General features: G+C 35.9%; 1 protein-coding gene across 1 annotated transcript in view; it reads left to right on the plus strand.

The window, feature by feature from the left end:
* CHRM3 (cholinergic receptor, muscarinic 3) overlaps positions 1-16,626 on the plus strand; it is a 497,135-nt gene that overhangs the window by 86,505 nt on the left and 394,004 nt on the right. Inside the window, exon 2 of the mRNA XM_010860121.1 lies at positions 5,261-5,369. The gene's annotated coding sequence lies outside the window, so the exon portion shown is untranslated. The remainder of the gene's footprint in view (positions 1-5,260; positions 5,370-16,626) is intronic.

Genomic DNA, 16,626 nt, shown 5'->3' on the forward strand with positions numbered 1-16,626 from the left:
GCTTATGCCTGAGCCTTTTTCACAATGGCTGTCTTTCTTTTTGGTTTATTATTTCCTACCTTAGCACTGTGGCTATCAAATATATAGTTACTGAAAGAATTAAGCCTGGTGCAAAATAATTCTAGAGTCAATGAAGAAAGAAAAAATACTTTTCACATAACTTTCAAATTATGGAAAACCTAGTTAAAATGTATTTTCATCCAGAATACCAATTTTTTGCCTCAGGCCTAACCATTAGTTTGTTCAAACCATGGATGAATCAGGCAGGAATCTCTGGGCATATCTGTTGTAGGGAAGAAGAGCCACCCACACGCACAGGAGGAGATGTTTCTCATTCCTTGTTGAATAGGTTTCATAGCTATGCAATCAGGGTCACTTTCCTGCACTTTCTTTGATAGACAATTCTTTTGATCAAACAGAATTCTTTCAATCTTTTGTACTTTGTTCTGTTATAATGCAACAAGAATAAAGGAACGTTAGTTGCTTCGTGAGTGGGTGACACTGGTTAGAACTGCCTTCAGAGGAAAGTCTGAAACTCAGATGAGCAGTGCCTAAATGGCCTATGGCAGGCTTAGCATGCAGACAGCTGAGCATAATTCAACTCGTTTCTGTGTCTCAACTGTTGCTCTTGTCAAATATTCTTACTCGTTTTTGGATAATTTTCACGTATTCTTCTTGAGGTTCTGCTGAAATAGGTCGTTCTTTCTCTCATATGTGTGTGTGTAAAAAACTTTTGTGTATAAAAGTTAGCATCATTATGTGCTAATTGCTTATGCTAATTGGGAAATATTAAGGTAAACGGTGTGTATTTTAACTAAAGTGAAAGTGAAAGTCGCTCAGTCATGTCCGACTCTTTGCGATCCCATGGACCATACAGTCCATGGAATGCTCCAGGCCAGAATACTGGAGTTGGTAGCCTTTCCCTTCTCCAGGGGATCTTCCCAACCCAGAGATAGAACCCAGGTCTCCCTCATTGCAGGGGGATTCTCTACCAGCTGAGCCGCAAGGGAAGCCCTTTAACTGGAGTAGGTGGTTTAAATGACTCCATTTCAAAGACAACTTCACTTCAGTCATTCTAATTTTTAAATCTGCCTCTAAATACTTCCATTCCCAATAGCAAAATAAATAAATGGACTAACAAACAGGTCTTACTGCAACAGCAGTAATATATTATTTTACTTAAAGAAAAAAGTGAGATTTCAGATGTGCAGAAGGTCTAGGATGTTACCACCACTTTTAGAAATGTATATACATTATTTGCTTTTTAAAACATAAGCTTGAACTCAAGCAGATTCGCATCTTCTCAAATAAATTGATGAAGTTCAAATAAGTTACCTTTAGTTGCACAATTTTATTATATTTATCACACTGTCATAATTTTTGTTAATCTACCCTACATGAAATTGCCTATAATTTTAATAAGCCTATATATAACATTTTGTATTCTGCATTCATGTACACATTTCCTTATATTAATGTAACTTTCATACTTATTATAGCAATAGAGCATAATATATTTAATAATACAGCATTCCATAGTGTTAAAACAGTTCCCTTTTGTTAGGTTATGGTATTAATAATAGCAGTTATAACACCTACCACTTACCAACTGTTTACACAATGAGTGTTCTGTTAAGCACGTCTTTTTACAAAGTAGAGACCATGCCTAGTTTGTTATGTGGAACACCTTGACTTTAGAATTTGGTAGACTTCGGTCTCAACTTCCTGTGTGATGATTAATCAAGGAAAAAATTCTATTTTGATTCCTCACTTTCAGTTTTCTCCTCTGAAAAAAATAAGAATAATAATAACTGACTTATAGGTTGTTATCTACCAGAGTGTGACACATGGTAAATGTTCAAGATATGGGAGAAGATTGTTCTTGGGAACTACTTCTAAAAATTATTTAACCTGTATAAAATGAAGATGTTTATATGATTTTGTGCATATTTCTATATGGATTTCCAGGATAATTAAGTAGTCAGGATCAGCAACTATAAGCTAAGTGTCCTTTTTTTTTTTTTAATCAAATCCTCACTATCTTTCCATCATTCTTCTTTTTTTCATTCTTTATTTATTCTTTAAAAAAATAATAGAGCCTATTATAACCAAGCATTTATGAAGTCACTGCTTGACTCCAGGTTGCATCTGGCATGAAGGAGATGCTGTCTGTTCAACAAGCATCAGGGCACAATCTCTGCTGTAAGGCCAGTGAATAGGCAGAAATGTAGGCAGATATATTTGTTCACATGTCTGTCTTCTACAGGAGGCCGTAGTTGGTCATCTTAATGTATCATATCAATGCGCTTGGCCAAGATATAGCCTCCTGCGAAAGACACATGTAAATAAAAAAGAATACAATATTAATCATAAAAATAGGTTTATACACAAAATGTTGTGACTTTATATTTTTTGTCTAAGGGATTAAGGAGGTTGCAGGATTCATTTCTGAATTAAATTTTTAAGTAAATACCAATTTACCCATTAAATAGAGAGGAGTCCAAAGTTTAAAAGGTAGAGTCCACCCAGCAAAAACAAGATGCAAAGTCAAATATGACAACATGAAAGAGACCTACCATTTTCCTACAGCTGTAATGACTGTGGTAGACGATTAGTGTTAGGGTAAGAGGGTGAGAAAGTAAGCAGGATCAGAAAGTACATAGGAAGCTGGTACATATCCTGTGCCTCCTATGTGACAGGCAGTATGCTGGACATTTTATGCATATTTGGTCCTACAGTTCTCAGAATAACCCTATTTAAGAAGTGATGGAAATAAGACTTTGAATAGAAAGTCAGTTGTCCAAGGTCATACAGCAAGAAAAATAGTGGAATTGATGTTCAGACCCAAGTCTTTGAGATCAAAACCCCTTTTCTTGTCATCAAGATGCAATGAATATTTAAATAGAAAACCACTTAAGTGTCTTTTCATTTTTTCACTTTAATTAACTTCTCTGAAGATAAATCTTTGGGATTTTATTCTGTATTATCTCAAACTTCATCAAAAGCATGGAGTGGTTGTTCTAGACAACGTATTTAACTTTTCTTTGATATTCTTCAAATGAAAATGCTTCCTCTCCGTATATTTTCATGTATTATGTAGCAGATTCTTTTTAATACAGTTCTTATGCTTTGTTTTGTTTTGCTTCATCCCCTGTTTATCTGTTATTAGATATGACCCACTATTTGCTTTTCTATGGGATTGATGGAGTGTCTTTCACCTGCTTTAGGATGCCTCTGTTTTCTCTTTTAATCTTTCTAAGATCTTCAGCAAAGAAAACAACAAAAAACAAACCAAAAAAAAAAAGAAAAAAAAACTGATTATCTGCCTTTCTAGAGGCTGGCACATACAGGGAGAGAATCAGAGCCTGGAGATTTGATTTTCTTCATGAGAAATTCATTCTGTCATACTGAAAAATAACATTTATTCTGGTGGCTGGATTTCTCCATCCATCCTCATTGGTCCAGTCTGTAGCCTGTATGCCAGACTGAGTATGGCTGAATCTACTCTCTTTTCTGGTACTTCCCCCGGGAAGAACCCCCGTGCCCCCAGAAAAAGCCCTGCTATACTCATAATACTGCACTGCACTGGATCTATATAGGGAAATGGATTCCCAGCTTCCAATCTGCTTCCAGTCTGCTCTAAAGCACCCCCTTTCTTTAATATCATCCCTTCCAAATTGAGAACTAATAATTCTCTAGACCAGAAATCAGCCTATGATATCTATAAAGGGTCAAATAGTAAATATATTTTAGCCTTTCAAGTAATACTGTTCTTTCACAACCTCTCAACATTACTGTTATAGCATAAACGTAACCAGAGACAATATATCCGTGAGATGTTGTGGCTGTATTCCAATAAAACTTTATTTATAGACTCTGAAATTTGAATTTCAAATAATTTACACTTAAATGATTCCTTTGATTTCCTCCAACGATTTAAAAATGTGAAAACCATTTTTAGCTCACAGGCAGCAGTCTGCAGTTTGCCAGCCCTTGCTCTACACAGGCAGGATGCTTGCTTCTTCTGCAGGGTAAATTGGAATCTGACCATCATGGTCTCCAGTTTGACTGCTTTCTCTACAGCATCTCCAATGCAGAGCGGCACTTTGTAGTTTCTTGTGATGTGCAGTTTCTACCTGGAGTCTTTAGCTATTTTAGTTTTCTCCTCTATCTTTGTGTCCTCCCCTCTTGAGATCTCATCACAGGCAAGGTGCTTAGACTGTGTTAGCAGTTAGTATCTGATCTAGAAGTGAAAGATGGATTGTGTTTTTTTCTCTCTCTCTCTGGAAAATTTTTGTTATTTTACCTTTTTTGTTCTTCAGAAACCTCTCCAACTGAACTAAATTAAACTGCCAAATAGTTTGTATTTCTTTTAATGATATATATTTGAACTTCATTCACATGATTTTTAGATGATTCTTCTTACTCTTTCCTCTTGAGATTGTGTTGCAAACAGGAAGATACTTCTGGTAAGTAAAGGAAAGAATTGACAAAGCAAAAGTGTGACCTGAGACTTTCTCTTTTTCAGTTTCTACTTTTGTTGTTGCTGTTATTCATTTACTTAATCAACAAATATCTGTGTGTACCCAAAAGATCTTACATTTTGACAAAGATGAGTAGAATACCGTATTTGTTTTCTAGGATACTAAATGTGAAACAGAGATACGTGTTTTTATAATCCTCTTGATATCTGTTATTTATACCATAAGTCATAGGGAGCACAAGTCAGCATAGGAAGAAGTGTGTGCTTGGCATACTCCACGTGATATGAAAAAGGAGCATAGATTATAGAATAGGGCCCTGCTTGCAGCCTTAAATATTGTTAAATGAAGGGATTACCTGCACTGCAATGCTGTTGTCAAGACTGAATGAAATTTTATACACAGACATGTTGTAAGTGCTTAGCATATAACATCCCCCCCCAAATTTACAACAGAATGTTAAATGTTTTGGGTTAGGTTTTTATTGATAAATTTATAACCTTCCAGTAATGTGATACAGTTTACTACTAACTTTGTTACTTCTTAATCACTATATAATGTCTAATCACTAAACTTTTTACTTCCTTACTGATTTACGTAGTGTGGTTCCACTGCTATACTACTCATTAGCAGAGTTGTATAAATTAAAGCCCTTTCATTGGATTGCTTGTCAGTTGTCTTTTTGTGTTTTAATGCTGCAGGTTGTAAAGATGCTCTTGTACAAATGGCACAAAATGGTATCTACTGACCAACTGTCTTTTCTGTATGTGTCTGCTTAGGTCTGAACAGTGATGGCACTTATTTCTGTTACGAGTTTCTCAGTGGACTGTGGATTGACTGAACCATACCCATTCCCATCATGATGTATACCACCAAGGCTCCTCACTAGTAAGTCATTCTCTATTCAGTATCACTTGTGTGGTTATATATTGAGATTGTCAACACAGTATGCATTTATCTTGCAAAAAACATGTAAGACACGTGCATTGGTGTTACTCTTATGAAACGTGGCTAGACAGTCTATGTACCAACCAATTGCAAAATGAAAAAGTGCATTTAGATCCATCTATCATATATTTTTACTTTTTGATATATATGGTATATCTAAATAGGCAGAATTCAGAAGTATAGAATTTTACCTCCTTTTTAACTGAATGAAAGTAGTCACTGGAATTTCAGTGACTTTTGGTTCTGTCATCTGATATAAATCTGGCAGTGTAAGACAGAAAAATCTTATTTAGCTTAATATTTTGAAACAGGTCAATTTTATTGCAGTTTTTCCTAACAGGGTATCTGATATACTTCCACTTACACAGGTGTCATATGGTAATTGACATGGGATATCTATGGTGTCATTGAAAGGAAATTCTACTCAATTCCCTTAATTTTAGTTCCAGCCCCAATATTTATCATCTAACTAGTCCCTTAAATCTTTAGGACCCAGTTTCTTCATCTACGAAATGAGAGGCAGACATTCTGCTTTGCCTAACTCATAAGATTGCTTTAAAGGATAAATGAGATCCTGATGTGAAATTATTAACAGTAAAACCCCATAAAAAATAGATGATATCTGTGGCTCACTAATACCACAAGTAGGAAGGTGGGGGAAAAAATCATAATTTTCTTTTAAAATTGGTTAATAGTGTCAAATATTTTATACATTATTCACCTAAGAGATAAATGATAAGATTATACTTAAATGAATGACCCCAATTATTTTTTTTGTATTTGAGAAAGGTATGATTAAATGAGGAGCACATGTTCCTCACATATACTTGCATACACAAATCCCCATCAACCATATAATTAGGCTTCTAGTTCTGACCTCCAGAATATTTACTCCATTAAAGTTTATTTTTAGATGTTTTATACTTAGAGGAGACAAGATACAAGATATTTTTTTTTTTTAAACTTTACAAATTGTATTAGTTTTGCCAAATATCAAAATGAATCCGCCACAGGTATACATGTGTTCCCCATCCTGAACCCTCCTCCCTCCTCCCTCCCCATACCATCCCTCTGGGTCATCCCAGTGCAACAGCCCCAAGCATCCAGTATCGTGCATCGAACCTGGACTGGCAACTCGTTTCACTTTTTATGTGTAATTTCATTTCAGGATACCAAGAGGACAATGTAGAAATGCAGTCAGATATTACTCATTCAGTTTTAATATATTAAAATTTTTGTTTCTTGAAATATCTATAACACTCATCTGATCATCCCCTTTAGCCAACAGAATGCAGCACTAGTCTGTTTAAAATAAAAAACGGAAAATGAAAATTTTGACAAATGTATTTAGTAATATAGAGAAAGACTTTTCCAGTAAAATTGAATGAATTATTATATAATCAGGCCAGTACAATAAAAGTGGTTTGCAAGTTCTTTTCCAGAAATTGGATATGATTACCATTGAAGAGGCAATGGTTTATTGCTGCTGCTAAGTCGCTTCAGTCGTGTCCGACTCTGTGCGACCCCATAGACGGCAGCCCACCAGGCTCCCCCGTCCCTGGGATTCTCCAGGCAAGAACACTGGAGTGGGTTGCCATTTCCTTCTCCAGTGCATGAAAGTGAAAAGTCAAAGTGAAGTCGTTCAGTCATGTCCGACTTTTAGCAACCCCATGGACTGCAGCCCACCAGGCTCCTCTGTCCATGGGATTTTCCAGGCAAGAGTACTGGAGTGGGGTGCCATTGCCTTTTATTATGCAGATAAAATTTTTACATATAAGTGAAACAAAAATCTTAATTAACAGATAACATACAGTCACTTGCTTATATTATAGCATGGTGCTTAAGTATGGTGGGGTGAGGCAGGGCTAGAGTCAGATTGCCTGGGGTTGCAACCCAGTTTCGTCGTTTTCCAGCTCTGCAGTGTCGGACAGGTCATTTAATTGCTCTTTGCCTTAGTTTCCTCATCGTAAAATGGGTCTAATAATGAGTATTTATTTCATAGGATTGTTGTGTAAATTACATGAGTTAATTTGGTTGAGCACTTAGCAGCAGCACTGTGTGACACTTGTTAGGTAATCAGTCAGCATTAGTGATTATTATTCACTGGATAAGCATGGAATTATGGTGCTAACTATAGGTTTTGGAATCAGAAAGCCCTAGGTTCAAAACCATTTATGAATTAATGGTGAAATCTAGAGTAGTAACTGAACTATTTGAATTCTTAGTTTCTGAGAAATAAAATGAAAATAATTAAAATATACTCCATAATGCTTTTGTTAAGATGGTTTAACACAATATCTGGCACCTTTGTTGGGAATTTTGAAGGTATATTCACAGAGTACTATCTAATGCAATTGTAAAATAATGTACATCAGAGATTCTCTGTTTCTGAAAGTGTCTTACCATGTGTTATATTTAGGGGACTTTAAGAAATGTGTCCAATTACAGGATTTGTTCTGTCCGATCCAGAATTTCAAATAAGACAAACAGATAATTTAAATCAAATTACAAGTATAAGCAACAAATATGACATCCTGATTTAAAAAATGAAAATTACCCACTGCATTTGAAAATATGTGGGTTATTTTCAAATATCTTTTGATATTGATTTCTACCATAACTTCCACAGTGATGAGAGAGCAGGCTTTGTATTATTTCAATATCCTTAGACCATGAAATTTTTGCCCTTTGTTTTATATCCCTGGATAGGTTCCTTGTCTCCTGGTTTATAGACTCTGGGAACCTAAATAGAATTTATATCCTGCTGTTGTATGAAAATTGTATAAATCTTAATTGTGTTGAAGTGGTTCATAGTGCTTTTCAGGTCTACTATATCCTTCTACTTTTCTGTCCATTCATTCTATTAATTTTTGAGAGCTTGATATTGAAATTCCAACTAAAAATCTCAATTTTTCTAATTAAAAATAATTGTAATATAGAGTGGGACTATACGTAGCTTTGTTCTGTATTTTCCAAGTCTTCTATAAATGTATTATCATACTTTCATAATTTAAAAAAAATTAAAGTAACAGAAATCCATTGACTGTTTTTTAGGCCTAACAGGGAATATCAGCTCCTTATTTGTTAGGCAGATTGGGCTGTTACTGCATTTAAAATGACTTTCCGGACAGAAAGGGAAGAAAGAAAGGAGATGGAAAAATAGAATATGTGTCACAAAGTGGTGGAGAAGGAGAGTTTAAACTTTCGTTTTCATAATCCTATGCTCTAAAACAGACTGCATACTTGTTCTTATTATGAAGAAATTTAAAATATTTTCTTTTGGACTTGTGTTGGACAAAATTCAGTGGTTGGAATAGGTGGCAATTTTCAAATGAGTCATGAGTTGTTTCCAAGGTGGGAAGTACTGATAAATTGGGGCCGTAATCCAGGAGTGGATTGTGGCTGGCTGCTGTGTATCACTCGGAACAGAAAGCCGAGTCTCTTTCCCTCACGTTTTAGTTATAAACCATCTGAAACAATGGCGATGTTCGCTCAGTCCATCTCTGTATCCATCCACATCAGCCTCCAGAGAGAATTTCACATGTAAATGGAACCCGACTTGTCCATAACTTGGATTATAACATTATTGAATGCTTCTGTACACACTCTCTTTTATTCTTGTTTATTTTTTCAATAACTTTAGCTTTTATCAAGTTTGCACCTGACGAGGAAAATCATGTTTGTGGAGAAAGCTTTTGAGGGTAAAGGTTTTGGAGGTAAATTCCTAGGTCGGAGCCCACAAACCATGGATGTAGGGTGAGGCTTGGCTGCTGCTTTGCTGTCCCTGCATGGGACCCTAGGTGGCCAGATGCACTGACGAATCTGGTGCTTTTCTGTCCTGCTTCTCCTGGGCTCTGCCTTATCCCATGCTTTCAGTCCTTCAGCGTGGCCACCATTCATATTTTGAACTCTCATATTAGGATTTCACATGTAACAAAATGAAAAAGCAGCATCGTGGTGTTGGAATATCAGCCGTACTGGACAGACAGATGCTCATATGTCCTTGCTTATTTTCATAATCTTTATAGATTTGTGATGTTTATATTAAACATTTTCATGAATTTAGAAGTCTCCTTCTAAAGGAGTCTGACTTAGATGTCAGTCTAGTACTTGATAAAAGGTATCTCTAAAAACTAGAGAGAAGTGCCAGAATTTGGAGGAGACATGGGGTATTCAGAAGGCAGGAGTACTGGAGTGGGTTGCCATTTCCCTCTCTAGAGGATCTTCCTGACCCAGGGATCAAACCCAGGTCTCCCGCACTTTAGGCAGTCGCTTTACCATCTGAGCCATCAGGGAAGTCCATTCAGAACTGAAGTCTCCTCTAAACTGGAGACAGGAGATTGAAGTGTTTATCAATGGAACTTTAAGAATAGGTCTACTCAGTCAGGTCATAATCGTAAGCATAACATCATTGTAATAAGGGGAATAGTGTAAACCTCTGATTCACAGTTGTGAATGAGCAGAAGGTATTCAGGGACAAGCAGAAGAGTTGATTAAAGTTGAATAACTACTGCAGAGTAACCAGAAGTGGAATAAGATGAGTTGTGAATGCCTCAAGGAGCTTTACCTGGCCCCCTTTCATTGGTCTACTGTGATCTCCTCCACCTTTTTGCTGGCCAAGCCCAACCTAGAAGCACCCAGCCTTACCAGTGTGACACCACAAGCCTCCTCCTGTTTGTGGGTACTGCCCATCAAACTCCAAGTTGTCCTTCCAAACTCATTTGACATGCTCTCCCTTCTATGAAAACTTCCTTAATCCTCCTTTTAAAATTGACTACTCTCTTTTCTTTCACCCGTGTATTATGTACACGCCTGTTTGGTAGACTACACTCACTTTTTTTCCTATTATTGGTTGACATTTCTCTCAGTCCATGCAAGCTGCTAAAACAACACCATTGACTCAGTAGCTCATATAAACAATGGAAGTTTATTCCTCACAGTTCTGGAGTCTAGAATCCAATATCTGCACTGGCAGATTTCATGTGTGGTACACGCTTGTTTCCTAGAAAAAGCCATCTTTTTGCTGTGTCCTCATGTGGTGGAAGTGTCAAAAGCAATTTCTTTAGCCTCTTTTTTGTATCCTAAGTGTATTAATCCCATTAATGAGAGCTCCACACTCATAACCTAATAACCACCTCCCAGAGGCCCGACCTCCAAATACTCTCACACTGTGCATTAGGATTTAACATATGAATTTGGGGGACAAACGAGCATTCAATCCACAGAAGCATCCATCTTTCCTATTGCATTCTTGCCTTATTGAGGGTAGTCCTTATCTTCCTCAGTAAGATTATTATTAATTTACATGGTTAAAAATAACCAGAAAAATGAAAAATGGCTACTTGCAACGTACCATGATGGTTCTATCGTTTGTATAAGTTACATAACTGACTCTAGTAACGTCCTTAGTAGTTTATCATTAAGCATATTATTTTTAGATCAACATTTCAAAACTGATAAAAATTACTTAATCTCATCTTGACTGAGGCTAGCATGATTTCCTCCATGTAAATTAGTAAGAAAAAATAAAGTAGTTCTCAAGGCTTTATTCAGTTCAGTTCAGTCGCTCAGTCGTGTCTGACTCTTTGTGACCCCATGGACTGCAGCACACCAGGCCTCCCTGTCCAGCACCAACTCTCGAAGATTTTATTATATTAATTATATTTATAATGCATATCACATTTGTGTGTACATGTTTCATATATTCATGAAAAGTATCTACCATTAATTTCATTTGAGAAGGGAGGAATGTATCTATTAAGTGTAATGAAAGGTCCCTATAGGTTCAAACTGTTTTTAAAAAAATAGAGGGAAAAATAATCAAATCCCCAAAAGCCCTCTATGTCAATGAGCAAAAGCCTTTGTAACATGGCTAACTGAAATTTTATCTGAAATTTATTTCAGTAACTGTATATCACCCAGAGAGTACTGTTTTAACAGGAAAGACTGTTAAGTCCACTAAATCCTTATGGAAACACTCGACTTTCATCTTTGTTACTTACTGTACTTCAGTCATACACACAGGAGTTGGTACAGGCTACGACTTATAAGTAGCACAGGGTATCTCAAGCTGTTCAGCTTTCACAGATGGCTATAGAGAGATAAGTGGGAAGCATTAGGCTAATAAAGACATCTTTAGGAGAGGAAAATGGGTTGACAGGGTACTCCAGGTCTCAATGTGTGAGCTATTTTAGATTGACATGCTTTAAGCAAAAAGGGATAATGTTTGAATGAATCCTATATTAAGAATATTCATCCAGTTGTGTCAGCAGAAATATAATGGAGTCATGTAGGCATTATCCCTGAACTAAAGCTTGGATACACTCAAGCAAGTAGAGTAATGCAGCAAGAATAATATATTTGAAAGGCTCAGGTTTTGTTGTTTTTTAACGTCCAAAGGTAACACTTGAGTGAATTCCAGGTTGTTTCCTGATAGCTTTGTTAGTGTCTTCAAACTGTAGCAACTTGGTGACCATTTTCTGACATTCTTTTTAGCTGAAGGACTTAGAGTTGCATGTTGAAATTTAATGATAATGCTGATAATGGCTCCCATCTACTAAAGTAGTAACTGTGCAGTGGGGTTTCACTGTACAACATCCTTTAATATTCACAATATCTCTGCAAGCATGGCTTTGTCTTCTTTTTACAAAGGAGGAAATGCATAAGGAGCAGGGTACACTACCAATTTATATGCGTATTTATGTAACCTAAATTTGTGACAGCCTCACCACTGTAGAATGGCATGTAAATATGGAGGCACATGATATTTTGTATGTGGAGTTAGAAAACTAATTTTGCTTTCAAAAAGTAAATTATATATTAATTATATATTCAAAATATGCTTCAGATTTTAAACCATGCCTTTTTTAATATCCTGAAAAGTAATTATAACATAATTAAAGATTTCCCCTTCTATCCTTCTCCAGCAATTGATATGGATAAAAATGAGAATCTGGATCTAATAGAGACATGACCTCAAGCACATACAGGAAGGTGTCTTTCAGGAGAATGCATTAACCATTTTTAAGATTGAATGGTTTACCATTAAAGTCAGATATCTTTAACATGTTTTATTACATCTTATTTTTTTCACATTAATGTGAGTGTGTGTGGTAGCATAATTAATTGATTCCACAAGGTAAAAACTAACATTCTTGGCCTTAATAAGTATATTATATCCACTGGCGTGTGTGCTCAATCATGTCCGACTCTGCAAACCTTTGGACTGTAGCCAACCAGGCCCCTCTGTCCACAGGATTTTTCAGGCAAGAATACTGAAGTGGGTTGCCATTTCCTTCTCCAGGGGATCTTCCTGACCCAGGGATTGAACCCATGTATCTTGTGTCTCCTGTATTACAGGTGGATTCTTTACCACTGAGCCATCAGGGAAGCTGTATGTCCACCAGGCATCCCATCAAATTCTTTCACATGAACACTCTCTTTTTAGCTCAGTTATCTGCAAAGAATTGTTCTGATTTGTCTTACATTTGGCTTATCTATATGGTGGACTGGAGAAGGCAATGGCACCCCACTCTAGTACTCTTGCCTGGAAAATCCCATGGGCAGTAGAGCCTGGAAGGCTGCAGTCCATGGAGTTGCTGAGGGTCAGACACGACTGAGCGACTTCACTTTCACTTTTCACTTTCATGCACTGGAGAAGGAAATGGTAACCCACTCCAGTGTTCTTGCCTGGAGAATCCCAGGGACGGCGGAGCCTGGTGGGCTACCGTCTATGGGGTCGCACAGAGTTGGACACGACTGAAGTGACTTAGCATATAGCATAGCATATGGTGGACAGAGATCACCAGTGTTTTACTGTCTCTTATATGTGCCACTCAACTGATCTGAAGGAAAAAAAAGTCTGAAAACAAATAAGCCTAGGAAGCAGAGATAGTTTTGAAGAAGCCGTGTTTTTTATACCTGTTGTTTAATAAAGAAGATAATTACAATATTTTGAAGTCATTTGAAATTTAAGGGGATTAAATTACCTGGAAAGAAAATCATGTTTTAAATTATGTTAGTTCAATACTTGAAATTGAAGAACTCAGGTGTCTCATGTACTCATGCTATAAATATTAATGGGCCTCTTTCAGTGCAGTAGGCCCTGAGTTATGTACAGTAAACAAGTTCCTGTATTCGTGGAGTTTATATTTCTAGGTTGCAATTGGGGAGTGAGGGGCAGGAGTTGTGGAAAGAAAGGAAGTAGAATATGTGTGTATTTATGCATATGTGTGTGTGTGTGTGTACATATAAATGTATGGTGATATGTATCACTAAATATATATATATATATATACACAAATAGTAATAAATTTGATTTTAAATAAATGACCTTTTTATAGCAAAAAGAATTCTTGCTTTAAAGTTTTTCTAAAGCATAGTTTTAGATTAGAGTTTGAAATTCTTACTCACCAAAAGTTTGTATTTTAATCTTTTCTGGAATGGGAAATTTTTATAAACTATCTTAGTCATTGTTTTAAAATGGTTTATGTGTTTGCTATCTTATTTTCTTTATTCATTTTAAGAATATTTGTAGATGTGTCAGAATCTGAAGGAGAACCTCCCTAGAGTATTTTGTACACCATCAGATTGCACTGAGACTGCAATCGGCTGATGAGGGACAGAAAACTTGAACCCTGTGAGACCTAAAGTGGGGCGGGGATGGGGGGAGAAGATTAAATTGAAGGAATAGGAGCAATTTCTAAAATCCAAGTTAAAGTTCTCTCTGTGTTGAACTGTGAAATAGCATGGGCATGTTACCTAATCACGTGAAAATTGGTTATGGAACCAGTTATTGATTCAAATGCTTTACTTAATAAGAAGTATAATTTAATATCAGATGTGTACTTAGAGCTTGTGACAAAAGGAACAATTCAAAACCTGGAAAAACAAAGTGTCAGTCTTGCATGCACTGTGATAAGCCGGTTTTCCAACTCGACAGTGAGCCAATCGTTTTTAGTGATTTTTGGATATACTATAATGACTTCTTTATTAAGCTCAGTGAGTAAGTGGATGTTAAACTCTGTTTACTTTGACTGCCATGATAGATAAAGTAGGCTATTCTTCTGGGATAAGATAAAAACATTATAACAAAGCAATCATTTAAAAAATACTTCTTTCTTCCCATGAAGCACAGGTTCATGTTTGAAAACTTACCCACTTTTTAACTCTGAATACATGGTTTTCATGATTTTTTCCCAAATGATGTAAAAATCAGTACTTGACACACAAATATGCCACAGGAGATTTTGCAATTGTTCTTAATTCATTTTTGAATTTAGCTTTTATGAAAAAATATAGTTAAAAATAATATAGTCAAATGATAATATCTAACACCTTTTTTTTGTTTTTTTTTTTAATTTATTTGGCTGTATGGGGTCTTAGTTGCAGCACGAGGTATCTTTAATCTTTGTTGCAGCATGCGGGATCTTTTAGCTGCAGTGTGTGGGATGTGAACTCTTAATTCTGACATGTGACATCTAGTTTCCTGATCAGGGATCAAACCCTGGCCTCCTGCATTGAGAGCATGGAGTCTTAGCTCCTGGACCACCAGAGAAGTCCCTCTAATAATTTTTGACAGTGAGTTGAGTGTTGAGGTGGAGCAAAACTGGTAATGCCTCAGTGCTAATTTTGCCTTTTTCCATTGCTCACTGTTGGGAGCAAAAATAAATCTGCTAAAGTAAAAATTGTTGACAAAGTAATTATCATTGGGTCCCAGCCCTAGGTACTAACTACCTGAAAAATGTAGCATTTGAATAATACAGTAATTAAAATGTCAAAACTGTATAATCATACCAAATAATGCAGAAAAATAAATCAACTGAAATGCCCTGAATATTAAACCCATTAAAAATACATTAAACAGATTATGGTAATGTTTTAGGCTTCCTTACTAAGCTGGATATATCTACACCTTCCTCAAGGAAGAGGGACATAAATTGCAAGGTAGAGGTGGTAAGTTTAAGGCAAAGAAAAACCATTCTATATAAAGAGTAGTAGGTTGTTTGCTTATTTCAGTTTTGTTACAGTTCTTCCTACAAAATTAGCACAAAGCAGGGCACATAGAAGTAAATAAATGTTAGTGGAATTTAATGATGCTTCTGCTTATTAATTTGTAAATGTAGCAATTTGTCTTCATTATTGTCTGTAGAAAGTCATTGATAACCAGTTATTGCTCTGAACTTGGATTACAGTCTTTTTACATGGATTCACCAGTTCATTGAGCTGAAAAGAGTATCCTTGCAGTATATCTCCTAAAGGAATGTTCTATTATGAACTTGAATACTTATTTAAACACATATTTAAAATAAAATCTTGGGTTTTAGCTTAGCTTTGGCCTTAATCTTGACCTTGAATACCATTATATATTTCCCTAATTTCTTTGTTGCAGGCAAACATTTTTAATTAAATGCAAGTCGCTGACATATTAGCTATTGCATCAAATTTTAACACCAAATTCTGAGGGGTTGACTTTTACACATATTAGATTTCCTTCATAAGGTTTCAGGGAAAATTAAGGAGAATTTCAAGGCACAGCACAGTGATTGATTTTTTGATAAATAAGATGTTACTGTTTAGTACAGAAAGATAATATTTATTATACCTGAGTTAGTTACATTGTTGCATCTCAGTAGACGATCATGGGGATGTATATTTGATAAAGGAAGATGTTGCATTAAACCCTCAATTGCAGATCTATATAATAATACCCAACGTCTATGGTATACCCTATCCATCCTTTCCCCCTTTTGTCCTTGTGCAACCCAGTTCACACACAATTGATCATTCCCAGGGTGGCATCCACATCAACCATTAAGGGAAAACAAAATATTTCTTGGCCCTAGTCTGTCTGTTTTGGAATTAATAGGAGTGGTTATCTCATTGCATTTTTCTAAATAAATTTAAGAGTGATGGATGGACTAACCACGTGCCACTTATTCACAGTAGAAGTTAAAAATGGTTAAGTATGACACATGGTATGCAAAGTTCTCTGGAACCAAAAATGTATCTATGCAAAGAACAGGAAGAAATACTGAGATGATTTTTGCTCTGTAAAAATTATGAAGTAATATTTTTATAAGCAAATAGAGTATATCAATATTTCTTAGCTAATGAATTTACTGTAATGTTACAGAATGAACTGTTGCTAAAACTGTTTTTGCTAAATCTTTCTTAGTGCATTTAATGGTTTTGTTAT

The sequence above is a fragment of the Bison bison genome, unplaced genomic scaffold (genome assembly GCF_000754665.1).
Source record: "Bison bison bison isolate TAMUID 2011002044 unplaced genomic scaffold, Bison_UMD1.0 scf7180017864462, whole genome shotgun sequence".
NCBI lineage: Eukaryota > Metazoa > Chordata > Mammalia > Artiodactyla > Bovidae > Bison > Bison bison.